At 35.9% G+C, this 21,882-nt stretch overlaps 1 long non-coding RNA gene and 1 pseudogene across 4 annotated transcripts in view; one reads left to right on the plus strand and one right to left on the minus strand.

The window, feature by feature from the left end:
- LOC306650419 overlaps positions 1 to 21,882 on the minus strand; it is a 134,828-nt gene that overhangs the window by 89,027 nt on the left and 23,919 nt on the right. The window lies entirely within an intron of this gene.
- LOC306650449 (ankyrin repeat domain-containing protein 46-like) lies at positions 14,407 to 19,930 on the plus strand (annotated as a pseudogene). Its single transcript has 2 exons — positions 14,407 to 14,451; positions 19,271 to 19,930. The product of its transcript is annotated as an ankyrin repeat domain-containing protein 46-like (transcript).

The raw sequence follows: 21,882 nt of genomic DNA on the forward strand, positions 1-21,882 counted from the left end.
ATCATCATTTGTTGAAGAGTATACATTTTCTACAATGTATGTTTTTGGTGCTTTTGTGTAGTATGGGATAACTGTATTTATGTGGATTTGGCTCTGTTTTCTCTATTCTATACCATTGGTCTACCTGCCTATCTTGGTGCCCAATCCATTTAAGTTTTATTACTCTTGGCATTTTAATTGAAATCACATTGACACTGTATAGCACTTTTGGTAGTATGTCCATTTTGACAATATAAATTCTGCCTATCCAAGAAGATGGTAGATCTTACCACCTTCAAAGGAGTGCTTTAATCTCTTTCTTTAGTGTTCTATAGTTCTCATTGTAGAGGTCTTTCATCTCTTCTGTTAGATCAATCCCCATGTATTTTATTTTTTTGAGTCTATTGTGAATGGGGTAGTTTTTCTAATTTTTCTTTCAGAAGGTTCATCACTTAGGAATAGAAATGAGTAAGATTTTAATTCATTGATTTTATATCCTGCTAGTTGTCTGAATTCATTTGTAATTTCTGCAAGTTTTCTGAGGTATTTTTGGATCCTACAGATACAGAAATATACCATTGGCAAATGGTAATAGTTTGAGTTTTTCTCTTCCTATTCATATCTCTTTAATTTCTATGGATAGAGTTTCAAAGATGATTTTGAGTACAAGTGGTGAAAGAGGGCATCCCTGTCTTGATCCAGTGTTTTGAAAGAATGCTTTCAATTTTTCTCCATTTAGAATGATAAAGCATATATACTTTTTTTTTCAAACCAGAGCCAAAATTTTAAATCAGTCTGAAAATTCATATGAAATACTTTTTTCTAAATTTATTTTTATTGTAAACAAAAGGGATACATGTTGTTTCAGTTTATACATGGAGTAACAGCATACCATTTGCATATTCATAAATTTACATAGAGTAATGATGTTTGATTCATTCCATTCTTTTTAGTTCCCCCCATCCCTCCCACCTCTCTTTTCCCTCTACACAGTCCCTCCTTCCTCCATTCTTGTCCCACTCCCACCCCACATTAAGGGTAATCATACACTTATCAGTGAGAACATTCCTCTTTTGGATTTTTGAGATTGGTTTATCTCACTTAACATGATATTCTCCAATGTCATCCATTTGCCAGCAAATGCCATAATTTCATTATTCGTTATAGCTGAGTAATATTCTGTTGTACATATATACCACAGTTTCTTTATCCATTCATCAAATGAAGGGCATCTAGGTTGGTTCCATAGTCTGGCTATTGTGAATTGAGCCTCTATGAACATTGATGTGGCTGTATCTCTGTAGTGTGCTGATTTTAAGTCCTTTGGGTATAGGCCGAGTAGTGGGATAGCTGGGTCAAATGGTAGGTCCATTCCAAGTTTTCTAAGGAATGTCCACACTGCTTTCCAGAGTGGCTGCACTAATTTGCAGTCCCACCAGCAATGTATGAGTGTACCTTTTTCCCCACATCCTCTCCAACACCTATTGTTGCTTGAGTTCTTGGTAATCCCATTCTAATTTGGGTGAGATGGAATCTTAGTGTAGTTTTGATTTGCATTTCTCTCATTACTAAAGATGGTGAACATTTTTTCATATATCTGTTGATTGCTTCTACATCTTCTGTGAAGTGTCTGTTCATTTCCTTAGACCATTTGTTGATTGGGTTATTTGTATTCTTGGTGTAGACCTTTTTAAGTTCTTTATATATTCTGGAAATTAGTGCTCTATCTGAAGTATGAGAGGCAAAGATATTCTCCCACTCTATAGGCTCTCTCTTCGCATTGCTGATAGTTTCCTTTGCTGAGAGAAAGCTATTCAGTTTGAATCTATTCCAGTTATTGATTCTTGCTTTTATTTCTTGTGCTATGGGAGTCCTGTTAAGGAAGTCTGATCCTAAGCAAACAAGGTGAAGATTTGGACCTACTTTTTCTTCTATAAGATGCAGGATTTCTGGTCTGATTTCAAGGTCCTTGATCCATTGTGAGTTGAGTTTTGTGCAGGGTGGGAGATAGGGGTTTAGTTTCATTCTGTTGCATATGGATTTCCAGTTTTCCCAGCACCCTTTGTTGAAGGGGTTATCTTTTCTCCATTGCATATTTTTGGTACCTTTGCCTAGTATTAGAAAATTGTATGTATTTGGGTTTGTGTCCATATCCTCTATTCTGTACCATTGATCTACCTGTCTATTTTGGTGCCAATACCATGCCATTTTTGTTACCATTGCTTTGTAGTATAGTTGAAGTTCTGGTATTGTGATACCCCTGATTCATTCTTCCTGCTAAGGATTGCTTTAGCTATTCTGGGTTTCTTATTCCTCTAGATGAATTTCATGATTGCTTGCTCTATTTCTGTGAGGTACATCATTGGGATTTTAATTGGAATTGCATTGAATCTGTATAGCACTTTTGGTAGTATGGCCATTTTGACAATATTAATTCTGCCTATCCAAGAACATGGGAGATCTTTCCATCTTCTAAGGTCTTCCTTAATTTCTTTCTTCAGTGTTCTGTAATTTTCATTGTAGAAATCTTTTACTTCTTTGGTTAGATTGATGACCAAGTATTTTATTTTTTTTGAGGCTATTGCAAATGGAGGTGTTTTCCTCATTCCCCTTTCAGCAGTTTCATCACTTGTGTATAAAAATGCTGTAGATTTATGCTTGTTGACTTTATAGCCTGCTATTTTGCTGAATTCATTGATGAGGTCTAGAAGTTTTCTGGAGAAGGTTTTTGGATCCTCTAAATATAGAATCATGTCATCCGCAAATAGTGACAGCTTAAGTTCCTCTTTTCCTGTTCGTATCCCTTTCGTTTCTTTAGTCTGCCTAATTGCTCCGGCTAGAGTTTCGAGGACAATGTTGAATAGAAGTGGTGAAAGAGGACATCGCTGTCTTGTCCCAGTTTTTAAACAGAATGGTTTCAGTTTTTCTCCATTAAGAATGATGTTGGCCATGGGATTAGCATAAATAGCCTTTACAATGTTCAGGTATGTTCCTACTATCCCTATTTTTTCTGTTGTTTTCAAAATGCTTTTTCTGCGTCAATTGAAATAACCATATGATTCTTATCCTTAAGTCTATTGACATGATGGTTTACATTTATTGATTTAAGGATGTTAAACCATCCTTGCATTCCAGGAATGAACCCCACTTGATCGTGGTCCACAATTTTCTTAATATGTTTTTGGATACAGTTTGCCGATATTTTGTTAAGGATCTGAGTATCTATATTCATCAAGGATATTGGTCTAAAATTTTCTTTCCTTGATGTGTCTTTTCCTGGTTTGGGTATGAGGGTGATATTAGCTTCATAGAATGAGTTCGGTAGGGTACCCTCCTTTTCTATTTCCTGGAATACTTTGAGAAGTATTGGAATGAGTTCTTCTTTGAAGGTCTTGTAGAACTCGGCTGAGAATCCATCTGGTCCTGGGCTTTTCTTGGATGGTAGATTTTTAATGGCTTCTTCTATTTCATTGCTTGATATTGATCTGTTTAAATCGTGTATTTTCTTCTGGTTCAGTTTGGGAGGAGCATATGTCTCTAGAAATTTGTCAATGTCTTTTGTAGTTTCTATTTTGTTGGAATACAGATTTTCAAAGTAGCTTCTCATTATGTTCTGTATCTCAGTGGTGTCTGTTGTGATATGTTGCATCATGTATTTTAGTAATTTGAGTCTTCTCTCTCCTTCTCTTTGTTAGTGTGGCTAAGAGTTTATCTATTTTGTTCATTTTCTCAAAGAACCAACTTTTTGTTATGTCAATTTTTTGAATAGTTTCTTTTGTTTCAATTTCATTGATTTCAGCTCTAATTTTAATTACTTCCTGTGTTCTACTACTTCTGCTGTTATTCTGTTCTTCTTTTTCTAGGGCTTTGAGCTGTAATGTTAGGTCATTTAATTGTTGACTTTTCATTCTTTTCTGGAATGTGCTCCATGCAATGAATTTTCCACTTAGTACCGCTTTCATAGTGTCCCAGAGATTTTGATATGCTGTATCATCATTCTCACTGACCTCTAAGAATTTTTTAATCTCCTCCCTGATGTTTTTGTTACCATGTTTCATTCAATAGCATATTATTTAGTCTCCAATTGTTGGAGTAATTTCCTTTTTTCACTTTGTCATTAATTTCTACTCTCAGTCCATTATGATCTGATAGAAAACAAGGCAGTATCTCCATTTTTTTTTTTTTTTTTTTTTTTTGCATTTCCTCAGGGCTGCTTTGTGGCATAACATATGGTCTATTTTCGAGAAAGTTCCATGTGCTGCTGAGAAGGAAGTGAATCCACTCATTGATGGATGGAATATTCTACATATGTCTATTAAGTCTAGGTTATTGATTGTGTTATTGAGTTCTATTGTTTCTTAAGTTGGATTTTGTTTGGAAGATCTATCTAGTGGTGACAGCGGTGTGTTAAAGTCGCACAGAATTATTGTGTTGTGGTCTATGTGATTCTTGAAATTGAGAAGGATTTGTTTGATGTATAGGGATGCACCATTGTTTGGGGCATAAATATTTACTATCGTTATGTCTTCCTGATTTATGGTTCCCTTAAGTAGTATGAAATGTCCTTCATCTCTTCTGACTAACTTTGGCTTGAAGTCCACTTTATCTGATATAAGGATGGAAACCACCACTTTTTTACTGGGTCCATGTGCGAGGTAGGTTTTTTCCCATCCTTTCACCTTTAGTCTGTGCATGTCTTTTTCAATGAGATGAGTCTCTTGCAGGCACCATATTGATGGGTCTTTCTTTTTAATCCATTCTGCCAGTCTATGTCTTTTGATTGATGAGTTTAGGCCATTAATGTTCAGGGTTGTTACTGAGAAATGATTTGTATTAATAGTAATTTGGCTTATTTTTGGTTTTTAAGTTGGGTTGGTTTCTCCTTTGAGTGGTTTTTCTCTAAGGTAGTTCCTCCCTTTGCTGACCTACATTGTTGTTTTTCATTTCCTCCTCATGGAATATTTTGTTGAGAACATTCTGTAGTGCAGGCTTTCTATTTGTAAATTCTTTTAACTTTTGTTTATCATGGAAGGATTTTATTTCATCTTCAAATCTGAAGGTTAGTTTTGCTGGGTATAGGATTCTTGGTTGGCAACCATGCTCTCTCAGAGCTTGAAATATGTTGTTCCAGGCCCTTCTAGCTTTTATAGTCAGGGTTGAGAAGTGTGCTGCTACCTGTATTGGTCTCCCCCTATATGTAATCTGATGCTTTTCTCTCGTGGCCTTCAAATTCCTATCTTTATTTTGAATGTTAGGCATTTTCATTATAATGTGCCTTGGTGTGGATCTGTTATGATTTTGTGCATTTGGTGTTCTGTAAGCCTCTTGTATTCGATTTGCCATTTCATTCTTCAGGTTGGGAAATTTTCTGATATTACTTCATTCAATATTTTGTTCATTCCTTTGGTTTGTATCTGTGTGCCTATCTCAATCCCAATAATTCTTAAATTTGATCATTTCATGATGTCCCATAGTTCTTGGAGATTCTGTTCATGATTTCTTACCATCTTCTATGTTTGGGCAACTTCATTTTCAAGATTAAATATTTTTTCTTCATTGTCTGAGCTTCTGTCTTCCAAGTGGTCTAGTCTGTTGGTGATGCTTTCCATTGAGTTTTTTATTTGGTTTATTGTCTCCTTCATTTCAAGGATTTCCGTTTTTTTGTTTTTTGCTTTTTTTTTTTTTTTGAGAATCTCTATCTCTTTGTTGAAATGATCTTTTGCTTCCTGCAGGTGCTCTTTCAGCTTATTGGTATTATCATTCATTGCCTGCATTGCTCTGTTATCTCATCCTTTGCTTAGTAAATCATCTTAATCATGTATACTCTGAAGTCTTTTTCTGACATTTCTTCTAACATACTGTCATTGGATTCTATTACTATAGAATCTAGATTTGTTTGGATCATTTTCTTCCCTTGTTTTTCCTGTTGTTCATGTATCTTCCCCTGTTGCACTGCAGATCTGGGGTATTGCAGATTTCCCCCTATAGGCTTATAGTGGCCCTGTAGGTTTCCAAAACCCTTTCTTTAAGGGGAGATCAATATTAGCAGTGCCCAAACCAGACACTATGCAATCCTAGACCAAATAGCCCCTATGGGTACAATAACATCATGTAAATTAGGGAGAAAGTGACTCTGAGGGAACAGGTAAACAGAAGGAAAAGAAAGCAAGAAATGTAAAGAAACAAAAACTTAATTATTTTTTTAAAAAAGGAATAAAAAGAAAATCTACTGTATCATAGTCATATTGTAATGAAACCTCCCAGTGTTCAGTAGCCTGATGTATGAGAGGTACCTGAGAATGAGCTTCAAGCCTCCAGCAGGCGTCGCAGGATGGGATTTGACCCACATGAAGATCGGAGCTACAGCTTCCAGGATTTTCCAAGATGGCTGCTCTGGCTTCCAAATATGTTGTCAAATGGGGAGCTGCAGCTCAGGGGTGGACGTGGTCAGCTGGAGGTCCTGGAGACAGGATGCAGTTGGTCTGGTAGGGGTCCTGACGATCGGGTGTGTTTGGTGTGGTTGTGGGATCCTGGAGGCCAGGTGCATTCATTTTTTCTCGTGTCCCGGTGATAGGGCGCAGTCAGTTGGTTTGGGCGTCCTGGCGGCAGGGAGCAGTCAGTTGATGTGAGGGCCCCAGAGACAGGGAGTGATTGGTCCGGCTGAGGGATCCTGGAGATGGGGCTCAGTCAGTCTGGCCAGTGGTCTTACAGAGCCTTGCTGTTGTCTCAAAGTAGCGGCAGCCACGTGCAATCAAACCTGCAGGTACTGTGACAGTAAACTTCCAGGCAACAGCAGGCAGCTGGTTCTCCCCTGCCGGTCTGTGGTCAGTCTGCTGGCAGCTCTCGGATGATCGGGAGGTGAACCTCGAGCGTTTGGTGATGGATAGGGGTAAGGCAGGGGATGGACAGGCGAGAGGCAGGCAAATGGCGGATGATAGACGCCTGACAGTGAGCAATCTGCTCTCAAAGAGGGTGTTGATATGCTGGCAGACTACAGGTCATCACAGCAGACAAATGGGGTAAAGAGCAGGGGATCCATAAGCAGCAAAAACTGCCTCACCGAGAAACAGATATCCTCTGCTTGAATCCGGCATTGCGGAGAGACAAGGAACCAAGCATATATACTTGGTATGTATAGTTCATCTTCTGTCATATATAATGCCTCTAGGATATAGATAATATGATTGTCCCTATTCTATAGATAAGTCGACTAGTTTACTATTATAGACTCTTCACATTCCACACTTGTACTAAATGGAAGATCACACCTGTAAATTCAAACAATGTGTCCTAAAAATGCATTTATCAACGTTTGCTCATTTAGTATATGAAGATACTTGCTATGGTAATAAAGCTGAATGAAGACAGCTCTGAAATCACACATCTATGGTTTGTCTACTTCATTGACTCATTGGTTGGGAAGTGTATTAGTCAGGGATCTCTACAGGAAGATTGAACAGAAAGTACAACTGTGTAAAGGGAAAGGTTTACACGCTGAATAGTCGACAATTGCTGTCTGCAGTTGGAGAGCTGGAAGAACCTGTAGCTGTGCAGTCTAAGAAATGGAAGTCCCAGAACATGAAGGAGCAACAGTGCTACCCTAGTCTGAGACCAAGGCTTCTAAAAACTACCTGGAGAATCACTGGCAGAATCCACTTTGGAAGAGTGAAGAAGCAAGTGTCCAATATCCTCAGACAACTGAAGAAGCAAGCAAGAACTCATTCAAGAAGAGTCAATCTTGCCCCTGCATCTACCTCCTTGTTCTTCTTTTATTCCATCCAAACTACTATCCTATTCAGTGGTTCTGCCCATGCTACAGAAGCACCTCCACTTCAGTTAACTATCCCGCTTTCCAATCATTCCTAAACATGCCCTCATGGACACACCCAAATCCTCTTAATCATCTGTGTCTTTTATTCTAATCAAGTTGACAATTCAAATTAACCATTATAGGACAGTGAAATTATTTAATTATGCAATCCTCCCTTTTGAATTTATCAAAAATTGTAGAACATTCAATATGTATCTGACCATTCACAAGATGACAAATATAAAAATCAATTAAGATACAGCCTCTGAAAACCACAAGTTGAAGTAAAAATGGGAAAATAATTTCTAAGACACAAGAAAAATTATAAAAGGGAGTAAACGTAGGTATGTTTAATCCCTGAGTCACATTGGTAGCCCTTTTTATATTTTATTTTGAGACAAGAATTCAGTACATTGCTTGGGTCCCTCACTAAGTTGCTGAGGCTGGATTTGAATTTCTGATATTCCTGACCCAGTCTACAAATGATTTTGAAGGTACAGAAAACCAGATGCAATGTGGCAGACCAGGAATGGAGAAAAAAAAAATCCATTCATTATTGAGTAAAAGGAAATGATGCCTTCTAGAGGGTGTCAGGAAAGAATGAATCAAGAGGGATCCACATGCCTACTCAATAGCTATGTGTATGCTGAGATTGATGGATCTGTCGAGATCTTCGATAAGGAATTTTTCAGCTTTTCTCCTCACTTATCATTTGATTCCAATATGATACCATTATTGAGATATGCATTTTTCTCTGATGTGGTCCTTCGGATCTCAGGCAACACCATTCTTCTTCTCTTCCTCACCTTCCCATTCCTTTTACAGCACAAGCTCAAGCTCACAGTTCTGACCATTGGTCGCCTGGCTCCATCTGCCTAGAAATGCTGTTCATCATGGAACTTATAGCTAGATGTTCTTTTGTCTCAGAATTTGGGGGATGACATCAAATGTAAATCACTAATCTACTTGCACAGGTTGTTGAGGGGATTTTCTATTTGTGCCACCTGCAAGAAGATTGTACCACAGATGATCAACCTCAACCCCAGAAACTCCTGCTTGGCAAACCCCAAACATAAGTCCACATCAGAGACCATGTTTCTTCTTTTCCTGTGGGTGTTCTACATGTCAGTCAGTGTCCACTTCTCAATCTTTGCTGTTATAAACTCCATGGTCAATATGCATGGTCTTATATTTATTACTGAATCCTACACAATTTGACCCATAAGTTATTTTCTACATTTGTAATATTCAGTGATGTGTCTTTTTGGGGTTCATGGGCCTCTCAAGTGGGTACATGGTGACTCCCGTGTGCAAGTGTAAGAGGTAATCCCAGCACCTTCACAGTACCATCCTGCCTTTAACTGCATCCTCAGAAAAATGAGCCACACAGTCCATTCTGTTGTTCATGGGATTCTTTATGTTTCTCTATAGTTTGGACTGCATCATCTCTTCTTCAAGTACTATGCAAAACATTGACCCTGTCCATGATTCTAGCCCCATCATGGTGGTTAGCAGCTATCCACAATTAGTACTTTGCTGTAAATCACTAATGAGAAATGATTTATGAATTTTTGAAATCCTTATAGCATATATTCCCTTATGAATTGTATATTAATTAATTATTAAATGATGGATGAGTTCTGTTAATGAGCCACTGAACAGTTTTGTAATCGTGACATAGTCTGTGTATATTCTAGGTTAAATAAATACATGGTTTTATAATTTTTAGATAAATCATTTTACTTTTGTACTTGTGGACTGCAAATATGTAATAGATAATTCAATCATTTACCTCTGAGTTGACACAAAATTTGACATTTCTGCTTGATATCAGGAAAAGATAATTGGGAGGTGGGGCTAAATTTCATGACTAATGTTAACCCATACTGATATATACATACAAAATTACAGCAACTTTTTTAAGTCTATAGTCTCAGTAATCTCCTTTTTACCTAATTAAATATGTTAACATTTATCACTATAAATTAATACATGGTCCATTAATTGTACTTCTATGTGCTCAGCAGGAAAAAAGTTGAACTCAGGGATTGAATAGTATTTGTATTCCTATGCTTAAAGTTATATCATTCACATAGCCAATGTTAGAAACACCACAATGTCCCAGGTACATAAATCTGTAATCAAAGTCTGGCCTGGAATTATTTGGCTTTCCATGGGAAGGAAATTATGACATATGGTTCATGAAAGATGAAACTTCAACACCCTGTGTCAAGTTCAATGTATTACAAAAGAAAAAATTATTGTAATATTTCACATGTAGAAAGTAGAGTTAGATTCTTCTAATTTTTAGGATCAGAAAACAGAATGGCACATTTTAGAGACTCAGAAAGAAGAGTAATGGGGAATTCTAGCTTGAATGATAGAGTTGATTTTGAAAGAAACAAGTTACTGAGGATGGCTGGTAGTTGAAGTTCTACAATAATATGAATGCAGTTAATACCACTAAAAATTAAAATGATTACTCTTACATCATATATACTTTCTGTAATAAGCATAGAGATAATAAAATGACACTGGATATAGCTCAGTATTAAAGCTTCCCAGTATCAAATTGTTTAAATATGAAAAAGAACTTAAGCATGAAACATAATCAAATGCATGGGAATAAACATAACAAGGGAAGTGGAAGACATTAACACTGAAAATCTTCCAATGTTGGAGAAATTAAATCACTTACAAATAGTTGGAAAGAAATCATTTGTTCATGGATTGGGAGCAACAATATTGTTAAAATATCCATACTATTCAAAGCAATCTAAAGGAAGCCATGAGGACTTCTATAGGATAAAGAAGAAGAAGGCATCAAATTTCCTGGGAATTACATACATGTAGTAATTAAAACATTGTGATTCTGGAATAAGAGTAAACATACAGACAAATGAAACAGGAAGGAAAACCCAGAAATACATCCATACATACACCATCACCCTTTCATTATAGATGCCAAAAATCTGTAATGGGAATGGTGAGCCTTTTTCAGCTTTTATGCTCTACTCAACAGAAGGTGCTTGTGAAACTTCATATCCACATACAAAAGAAATTAGAACCTTATCTTACATCATACTAAACAAGAAATCAAAACAAATTAAAGATTGACATGTGGTACCTGTATCTACAATACTCCTATAAGAATATGTGGAATACATTTCATTTATCAATCTCTACCCATCTTCTCACACCTAAGGTGTACATCTAAGAAAATATCATATTGTATACCATAAATAGGTGCTATTATTATGGGCCAATCCAAAATTTATTTTAAATTTTTATTCTAGTTAATTATGCAAGACAGCTGCATGCATTCATGTATTTTGATCAATCATAAACAAAGGAGCATTCTCAGAGGTAATGTCTGTTTCACTCTATTATTTTTTCTATTCCTATACCCTTTCCCCTCTTTACACTCCCCTCTACCTAATCTAAAGAAACTCTTTTTCTCTAGCACACTCCCCTTATTGTGAATGCCATTGATATATTCAAGCAAACATTCAACTTTTGGTTTTTTGGGTTTGACTTATTATGCTTAGACTGATATTCTCCAACTTCATCTATTTGCCAGAAAATGCCTAATTTCATTTTTCCTTAATGTTGAGTAATATTCAACCACACCCACACACACATTACATATATACATATATATGTATATTTATATATACATAAATGCACACATTTCCTTTATTCATGTTTGAAGGACACCAAACATAGTCTCATAGTGTAGCTATTGTGAGTTGAGCTGGTATAAACATTGATGTGGCTGCAACACTCAAAAAATTTAACACCAAAAAATAAACCCAATTAATATAAGGGCTATAAAAGTGAATAAATAATTTACAGAAAAAGACATACAATTGACCAACATGTATATGAAAAAATGTTCAACATCTCTTAGCAAGTAGAGAAATGCAAATCAAAATTACTCTAAGATTCCATCTCACTTCAATCAGAATGGCAATTATCAAGAATACAAGCAACAATAAATGTTGGTGATGATGAGGGGGAAAAGGTACACTCATGCATTTGCTGGTAGGAATGCAAATTGGTGCAACCACTATGGAAAGCAATTTGGAGATTCCTCAGAAAACTTGGAATGGAACCACCAATTGACTCAATTATTCAATTACTCAGTTTATATCAAAAGGACTTAAAATCAGCATACTACAGTGATGCAATCACATCAATGTTTATTTTTATCTTATATTGCATTTATTGATTTGTTTTTGTGATGCTGGGGCTGAAACCAAGGGCTATACACATGCTAGGCAATGACTTTATCACTGACCTACACACACTGCTCAATAAAAAAAAAAATTAACTCTGAGGAAAAATTTTAAAAGAAACAAAATAGGTGTGGTGGTGTATACCTGCAATTCATGTGACTTCAGAGGATGTGGCTACTTCCATCTAGGGATACCAGGGTCTGATATAATATCACCAAGGTCCCTGCTGCCTTGTTACATCTGAGATATCTCTGCTAGATGTGCTAATAACTACCATATTGTTGCAGAAGCAGGAGAGAGTTTTGCAAGGTGGCAGTAGGTTGGAAGAGGGTATGAGAGCATCTTGATTTCAGCTCACCCAACCAACCTGCCCAGCACCCACTGGGCTTCCAGACAACATGGGAACACTTGCTGGGACCTGCCATAAACCTGCTCCACAACGTCTCCCTAGTAGAGCATCCACTGATTTACTGGCCCCACTGGTATGGCAATCAACAGGGGCTCCCAGCTTCTCAATCCTCAGGCTCCCAACCACCTTCTAGCCACTAACATGGCCCAGCACTTGCAGGTATGTGGCTGATCCATAGGTCTCAACACCTGGTCTTGATCTGCCCAAGACTGAAAAATTTTCCTGGACAGGCACCCAGATCCCAGCACTCAGCACCCAGAAAATCTAGGAAGATTAGTTCCTGATTAGTATGTCAAAAGGATGGAGGCAGAGAGATATAATTTACAGTCTGAATAAGAGACCAGGAACTTTGGGACCCACAAGTGAGGTAAAGGGCTAAGACCAGGGTCCTGCATCACATGAGTGGACTCCAAAGGAGAGTTCTTAGGTGAAGTCTTCCAGTGGGACAGACAATTGCTATACCCACCCTCCAGGATTCTGACCTCCAAGTCAAGTACTTCCAACTGTAGTAACTTTTACCATCCTGAGGGTGGAGTTACCAACAAACTCTGGAGAACCACACTTATCAGATGAGAAAGGAAATACAGAAATATTTATTTCCAATGGAAATAGTTGTTCAATCTTCCTTCAAGGATCCTTTCTCACCCCTAATTTTTTTTTTCATTGCCTGCTCTCAAATCCCCAACATTTATGAAATCAAGTAGTTTTCATATGTTGGGACTGGAATTTGAGTAGTGTATTATATTTTGGTTGTATATTCTTCTTTTTTTTCATGTTTCTCTTTCTTTTTTTTACTCACTCTACTTTCCTTTTATTTATCTGTTTCCTTGAAGTCTCTTTCTCTTTCCTCCTGCTAACAACCAACTTCTTTTGATTAGTCTTTCACACTTTCTGTGATCAAATACCTCTAAAATCTCACCTCCTACCTCATTAACATCACAACCTACACTCCTCTTCTGTTCTCTATCCACCATTAGAAAATGTAGACCTTATTGCAAAACTAATATTTATGTTGTAAATGATAATTGAACACATCATCTTTGCTTATTGTAACACAACTGTTAACATTTTAGGAAGGGATATTTTGTTTAGGATTCCTACTATTTGCATTGAGTAATGTTAATATTGATATCTCTCTTAAAGGTCAAGTGTGGGAAACCTGCAGGTACACTTGAAATCTCTAGGATGGAAATTATAATAACTCAGATCTGTGCTGCATGAGGAAAAGACACATGAACAACATGAGAAAATAAAGGAAGAATACACCCCAAACAAATCAAGATGCTCTATTAATAGAATACATTGACTGCATTGTAGAAGAAATGTTAGAAATGGTTTTCAGAATGTATATAATTAAAATGAACTGTGAAATACAGGAGGATATATGAAAGCAAATTTAAGCAAAGGACCATTGCTTTAATAAACAGTTGAAAGATCAAATGCAGGAAACAAAAGATTATTTCAGTACAGAGATGGAGAGTCTAAAATAAAAAGAAGCAGAAATCCTTGCAATAAAGGAATAATTAAACCAAATTCAAATCTCAATGGAAAGCATCACAGATGAACTAGATTACTTGGAAGATGGAACCTCAGACAATGAAGACAAAATATTTCATCCTGAAAGTAAAGTTCACTACAAAGAGAAGATTGAAAGAAATCATGAACAGAACCTCCAAGAATTATGAGATAATATGAAAAGCACAATTTTAAGATTTGGATTGAGAAAGACACAGAATTACAAACCAAATGAATGAAAAATCTGCTTAATGAAATAATGCAGAAAATTTTCCAAACCTGAAGAATGAAATGGAAAATCAATTACAAAAGGCTTACAGGACACCAAATGTATAAAATTACAACAGACCCACACTAAGGTATATTATAATAAAAATGTCTAACATACAAAATAAAGACAAAATTTTAAAGTCTGTGAGAGAAAACCATCAGTTTTCATATAGGGGGAATCGAATATGAACATCAGCAGATTTCTCAGTCCAGACACCAAAGACTTGGAGGTTGGAACAACATATTTCAAAGTCTAAAATAACATGGAAGCCAACCAAAAATCTTATACCCAGCAAAACTAACATTCAGATTTGATGATGAAATAAAATTCTTCCATGATAAACAAAAGTTAAGAGAATTTACAAATTGAAAGCACCGGACTACTGAACATTCTAAGAAAACTATTCCATGAGGACAAAATGAAAAACAATAATGAAAGTCAGCAGAGGGAGAAAGTACACTAGAGAAAAAGTCAATCAAAGGGGAAACCAATCAAGTTAAAAAACAAAAAGAAACTCCGGTTAAGAGCTTTGCCTCATTCTTTACATTCACATGAATTTTCTCCAATATGAATTCTCTGGCAGTAAGAAAGTGTTGAGTTGAAAATCTTTGCATTTGTATGGTCTGTCATCACTATAAACCTTGTGATGTTTAATAAGGGTTGGACAATCCTTAAAGCCTTTGCAACACTCCTTGAATTCATCATTAAGAATCCTGTGGTGTTGAATAAGATGTGAGCTATGAATACAAGCTTTTCCACATTATTTGCATTTATATGGCTTCCCTGCAGTATGAAGAGTCTGGTGTTGAGTAAGAGTAGAGATGAATTTAAAATGTTTGCCTAATTCTTTACATTTGTATGGTCTCTCATCCCTATGAATCCTCTGGTGTCTAATAAGTCCTGAACTGTACTTAAAGCCTTTTCTACATTCCTTACATTCATATGGTCTCTCATCCCTATGAACCCTCCAGTGTAGACTAAGGTCTCTACTACACTTAAAGCCTTTGTCACACTTCTTACATTCATAAGGTCTGTCATCCCTATGAATCTTCTGGTGTTGAACAAGAACTCTTCTAAACTTAAAGCCTTTACCACATTCCTTACATTCATATGGTCTCTCATCCCTATGAATCCTCTGATGTTGAATAAGGGCTGTACTAAACTTAAAGCCTTTGCCACATTCCTTACATTCATATGGTCTCTCATCTATATGAATCCTCTGGTGTCGAGTCAATTGTGAAATATGAGTAAATACTTTCTCACATTCTGCACATTTGTAGGGCCTCACTCCAGTATGAATCTTGTGGTGTTGAATAAGAACTGCACTATACTTAAAGCATTTGACACACTCCTTACATTCATATGGTCTCTCATCACTATGAATTCTCTGGTGTCTAAAAAGGTTTGTACTATATATAAAGGCTTTGCCACATTCCTTACATTCATATGGTCTCTCATCACTATGAATCCTCTGGTGCTTAAAAAAGTGTGAAAGCTGAATAAATCCTTTCCCACATTCTGCACATTTGTAGGGCTTCTCAGAAGTATGAATCTTCTGGTGTTGAATAAGGAATGAGATTTATTTAAATTCTGTTTCACATTCATTACATTTGTATGGCCTCTCATTACTATGAATCCTGTGGTGTTTAATAAGTGCACTAATACTCCTAAAGCATTTCCCACACTGCTTACATATATATGTTCTCTCAACCCTATGAATCTTCTGGTGTCGAATAAGGCCTCTATTATACTTAAAGCCTTTGTCACACTCCTTACATTCATAAGGTCTCTCATAACTATGAATACTCTGGTGTTCAGTGAAGTTTGAAAATTGTGTAAATGCTTTACCACATTCTGTACATTTGTAGGGCTTCTCTCCAGTATGAATCCTCTGGTGTTGAGTAAGGCTTGAGGCATATTTAAAATCTTTTTCACATTCTACAAACTTGTATGATCTCTCATCACTATGAATCCTTTGGTGCTCAGTAAGTTTTAAGATGTAAATAAATGCTTCTCCACATTCTTTACAAGTACAGGGCTTCTCTCCAGCTTGATTCTTCTTGTGTTTAGTAAGGACTGACCTTTGACTAAAATCTTTACCACAATCTTTACATCTATAGGGTTTATCACTACTGTGGAAAAGGGTTGAAAAATTCTTAAATGCTTTAACACATTTCTTCAATCTGTATGGCATTCTTCTCACATGAATGTTCTTGCACTGAATAATTCTTGTGATTTAAAATTCTTCCACCTTGTTGATATTTGCAATCTTTTCCTTGCATATGGATGCTTGGAATGATAAATTTTGAGCACTGATGAAATACTTGTTTGCATTTGTTGCCTTTGTAAAGCTTCTTTATAAAATGATCACAATGATATTTTCTAGGACTTAAAAAATATTAAATATTTGTGAGTTTTACTGCATTTCTTACATTTTTCACCAATACAAAGGCACTCATACTTATTTAGGGTACAGACCTGGATAAAAGGTCTTGAAAGTTTTATGATAAATGTAGGATTCTCACCAAATAGCTATATCTGATTCTATATCAAGTAATAATGTATAAGTACAGATCTTCCTACATTCATTAAAATGTTGTATTTTGACACAAGGAAGGACTGTTTGTTGAATGTAGAACAACAGATACTTCATAATGTTAAAAAAACTGATCAGACTTAGTAATTTATTTTATATTACTAAATCAATTATCTACAAAAAATATTTGAGTAAAACTTTAAAGAAATTCTACAGTTTAAATGTTTATTGTTATGAACTGAAGCATGCAACAGATTTTTTCATATTTTCAAATTTCATTTCACAAGGTTATATTATCAAAAATTTAGTGCAGATAAATTTTCAAGACACTCAAAACCTTCCTCAAAACTCACTAGCAAAACTGAGGTTTCGCTGAGTCTTCATATGTTCTTGATATCAATTTGTGATCAAAATTGTATTATGCAGCTATCTCACACCTATTATATTCACCATGAGAATATTCCTGAATATTACTCTCCTCCACATATTTCCATTCTTTCTTTAAGCATATGTCTTCAATGTCACAGTTTCCATACCTTCCATTTATCACCTGATGGAATGAACATTTTATTCCCAGCTGTGATGAAAATTCTTGGCTTTGATGAGAATACATAACTGAAAGGAAATCAAAGGAATAAATTATTTGATTTGCTACACTCTTGTGAATATACTTTGCAAAAAAAAGGAAGATATTTTCAATGTGAGGACATCAGAAAGGGAACAGCAAAGAAAATCCAAGATTATAATTAATCCATAGATTAAAAAACCAAAAAACCTAATCAATAAATGGGCAAGAAATCTTAATATGTTCTTCTCAAAAGAAGAAATAGGAAGGATCATCAAATATATAAAAACAAACCAATATCTCTAGCAATTAGAGAAATGCACAATAAAACTATACTGAGATTCCTCTACACTCCAGACAGAATGGGAATTAACAAGAATACATGAAACAACAAATGTTGGCACAGATGAGGGGAAAAGGGGATGTGCATACACTGCAGGACTAAAAATTTGAGCAAGCAGAATGGAGATTCCTCAAAAAGGAGGGATGAGCATTGGAGGCTGAGGCAGGAGGTTCATGAGTTCAAAACCAGTCTCAGCAATATACTGAGGCCCTTAGCAATGCAGTAAGATCCTGTCCCTAAGTAAAACATTAAGAGGGCTGGAGATGTGATTCAGTGGTTAAGCATCTCTGGGTTCAATACCTGGTAAAAACAAACTATGAATGAAACCACCATTTGACCCAGTTATGACATTCAACATATCCAAAGTGTTTTAAATGAGCATAGTGCAATGACACAGACACATTAATGTTTAAAACAGCACAATTCACAGTAGTTAAGGAATGAAACAAACCTAGAAGCACATCAACAAATAAATGAATAAAGAAATCATGGTATAAAGAGGGTAGGAATTGAAAAGACAGTAGAATAAATCTAACATAATTTATCTATGTACACATATGAAAATCCATAAGTGAATTTCACCAGCATGAACACCCAGAAGAATTGGACCTAATTAGAAGAACATATATTCCATGCTAGTAAAATTTTATCAAAATGGATGTGAATGTCATATATTACTAAGAACAAATACAAATAAAAATAAACTTCATAAAAATGCACTAAAAAAATGACTTGTGAGAACTTCAAAATCAATCTTATATTTTACAAAACCTCAGATGAGCACAATAGAGAGTCATGTAGTAGAGGAAAAGAAAATGTGTTACTTTGCTCAACATAGTCATTCCCAAACCACATAAGGACATTATGTAATAAGAAAAAACTATCAACCCCTTTATTCTCCCATAAGCAAACGGGAAGTGTGAAACAAACAACTATGACTTTTTTGACAACTTTATGCAAACTACTTTTTGTCTGCACAGAGAGCTGGAGATAAAAGGTAAATTTTGGATGACAGTGCCAAAGATGATTCATCATGGGTTTGAAAAACTACTGCTTAATAAGAAATATGTGCATTTACAGTGGGAGAAATGTACACACACATCTAGAGAAGGTACAGCAAAAAACTGGTTTGAGGGGCAACAAAAGCCTATCACAATTGATTTCAGTATGACTGGAACAAAGTCAAACCATAGAAATCAACAAAAAGGACTGAGGTTTTAATGTTCATAGATTTTGTTATTTATTACCTTATTACATTAATAACTTTTTATATACTTTATATTCTATGGCACACAAATGACAATATATCAGTAATTAATACATGCATTATTTTATATAATTAGATTTATTTTTAGTAAACTTTACATACATCCTAGTAGTACTCATTAAAAACAATATAGTGTGGCTGCGCCTACTCCCTCTGCAACCTGCAGAGAGGTGCTGCTGCTATCACTGCTGCTTGTCTCGCAAATTCTTGCTGATATATTAGTGAATGCTTTGTTGAACCTGCTTAAGAATTGAGAGAAACTGCTGAGTGACCATTGGAGGGAAGGTCTCATTTTACAGCTGACCCATATTCCATCTGCATTAGAAAAAGCTCCTAGGTTTTTATAAATGATTCTTCTCAAACTAATATGCCATTGCTACAAACCTGTATTGATGGAGATATTACCTATTCTAAGAGGCTTCTGAAAAGTGGCTTTGACTCAAAAATCCATGACAGCAGAGGCAGGACAGGCCTTCACCTTGCAGCAGCCCGAGGGAATGTAGACATCTGCCATCTGTTGTATAAAATGGCTGCTGATCTGCTGGCCACAGATTATCAAGCTCTTCACCTCTGTGGCCATGTGGATTCCATTCAATTCTTGGTTTCCAAGAGTTGATACATGCAATCATGATGGTGCAACTCCTTTAGTACTGGCAAAGTGCACGGGAGTGAATAAAGATGTCATCCAACTGCTGGAATCTTTGGAAGAACAGGAGGTAAAAGGATTTCACAGAGGAACCCACTCAAAACTGGAGACCATGCAGATGGCTAAGAGCGAAAATACCACGGAAAGTCATTCTCTCCTTATCCCACCCTACAGCCAGGTGAAAGTATCCTGTCCAGCTTTCAAACCACTTGGAGGGAATTTGTAGAGGATCTAGGCTTCTGGAGGTTCCTGCTCCTGATCTTTGCCATTGCCTTGCTGTCTCTTGGCATTGCCTACTACGAGAGTGAAGTGCTGCCCTTCATGGAAAACCAGCCTGAATTGGTGCATTAAGGGAGCTCAAAGAGTTGAAGTCAATGGCTATTTCTTGGCTCCCAACATTGATTCCCAGTTTCTCAAAATTTTGCTTAGTGCAAGGCACTGAGGGCTGAACATTTTTCTTTGGGCACTTTCACTTATTGTAATCCTGTAGAAGAATAATGTGTTCATTTGAACTTCATACTGTAGTCAACTATAGTGCATCCTAATGCTACCTCTGACTCAACCTGACTTCTTAAGAAAATCTGCCCATAACCTTGCATGATAAAACACAGAAATGACTATAGAATAGAAGCTAAATGAAGAGAGTAGAAGTCATTAGGATAGAATCCTTACCCTGATCTGGGACCTCCTGAAGTATCCAAAAAGAAAAAGCCTTCCCTTTATGAATATTTTGGGTGGTGGATTTAGTTTTGTTTATTTTTGCAAGATCTTCTTTTTTCTTTTTATTTACTTTCTCTGGGGAGAGGACAAAACCTTTGAACTCCTGTATTGCAAATTAATATCGTTAGAATCTGTTTGGTTTATTTCAACATTTTGAAGTCTAATCACAAACCAAACAAAACTTTCAAAATGAGCTATATTTTCTTCAGAACAGATTGATTTAATTTTGTTTTAGAATGATTTTGATTTATTGCAAACTGCTTTGCTTGTTAGTATCTGTAAAAAATCAGCTTTGGGAGTTCACTTTGCTTACTTACTACTTTCCTTTTCTTTGTACTTTAGAGCTGTTCTGTTCATCAAATATGCAGTCAGAAAACTGTTTTTCTGCTGAAGAATTAGCAGGGCAAAATAACTCTAGTATTTAATGTCCCTAGAATTCTGTAGTGCTATTACAGTGGAAACATCAGGTCTATAAGCTACCTGTGCATCACAGTTGTATCATAATTAATCAAAAGGGAGTCCTGTTTAGAAGCCTGTCAGTGTTGTCATTGCAGTCCCATCCACATCAGTGACTCTTCGAAGGTATGAAGAGGTGGAGTACTCAGTCAACAGTCCTGAGTACTGTACTGTCATATGCTCTTTATTACTCATAACATTATGTGCATTGAAATATGGCCCCCAAACTATATTGTGGCTTTCAGCAGTGCTTGAAGGACTCTTTTGTTAATGTTTGTATATGTATAAATCATTTCTCCTGTTAATACAAAATAATCTGAATGCTTAATAATTGTTCCAGTGAAGTCTGAAAGTTGTAGTGAAAAAATTAATGCTTTTATTTTCTAGAACAACAGCATCTATGTTACTGCTGGCTGAATTGTTGCTAGAATTAGAAATCACAGAATAGAATTGGTACTTGTGATTCTGTTTGCTCCTTGATTTTCCTCCTTTGTATTTATCTATCTGGTATTGAAACTTTATTCTTTTGTGTGGATTTATCCTCCACTAAAAAGTGGTTTTAAAATTTCTGATTTACTGTTTTGTTTCATGATCATCTTGCAAAGTCTTGCTTTTAGGTTAGATATGAACCAAATTAATAATACTTTTTATAAATACAGCAAAAAAAAAAAACTCTCAAATTCAAAGTGTATTCAGAATGAAAGCTTTATTTGTTTGTAATTCTAAACATACAAAACTGGTCAAAATATGTAAATATATTACACTGATTTGAATATTAATGTTTCCTTTTAAGTGCTGATTTCTTTCTATTCTCTGCATTCAGTATTAAGTAAAACCACTAATAATGTATTTATAAATCTCTTAAAAAAAAAAAGGAATACAATATATTAGCCAGACGGGTTGGCACATAACTTTAATCCCAGTGACTCAGGAGGCTGAGACAGAAGGAGTGCCTCTTCAAGACCAACCTCAGCAATTTAGCAAGACACTAACTAAAAAACAAAAAGAAAAAGAGCTGATGGTATTGACCAGTGGTAAAGTCTATGGGCTCAATTCCAAATACAAAATAAAAAGAAAAATATAATAAACTACACCCACCATGCTGTACAGACACTTGACTTTTGCCC

The sequence above is a fragment of the Sciurus vulgaris genome (genome assembly GCF_902686455.1).
Source record: "Sciurus vulgaris genome assembly, chromosome: 19".
In the NCBI taxonomy this organism is placed as follows: Eukaryota; Metazoa; Chordata; class Mammalia; order Rodentia; family Sciuridae; genus Sciurus; species Sciurus vulgaris.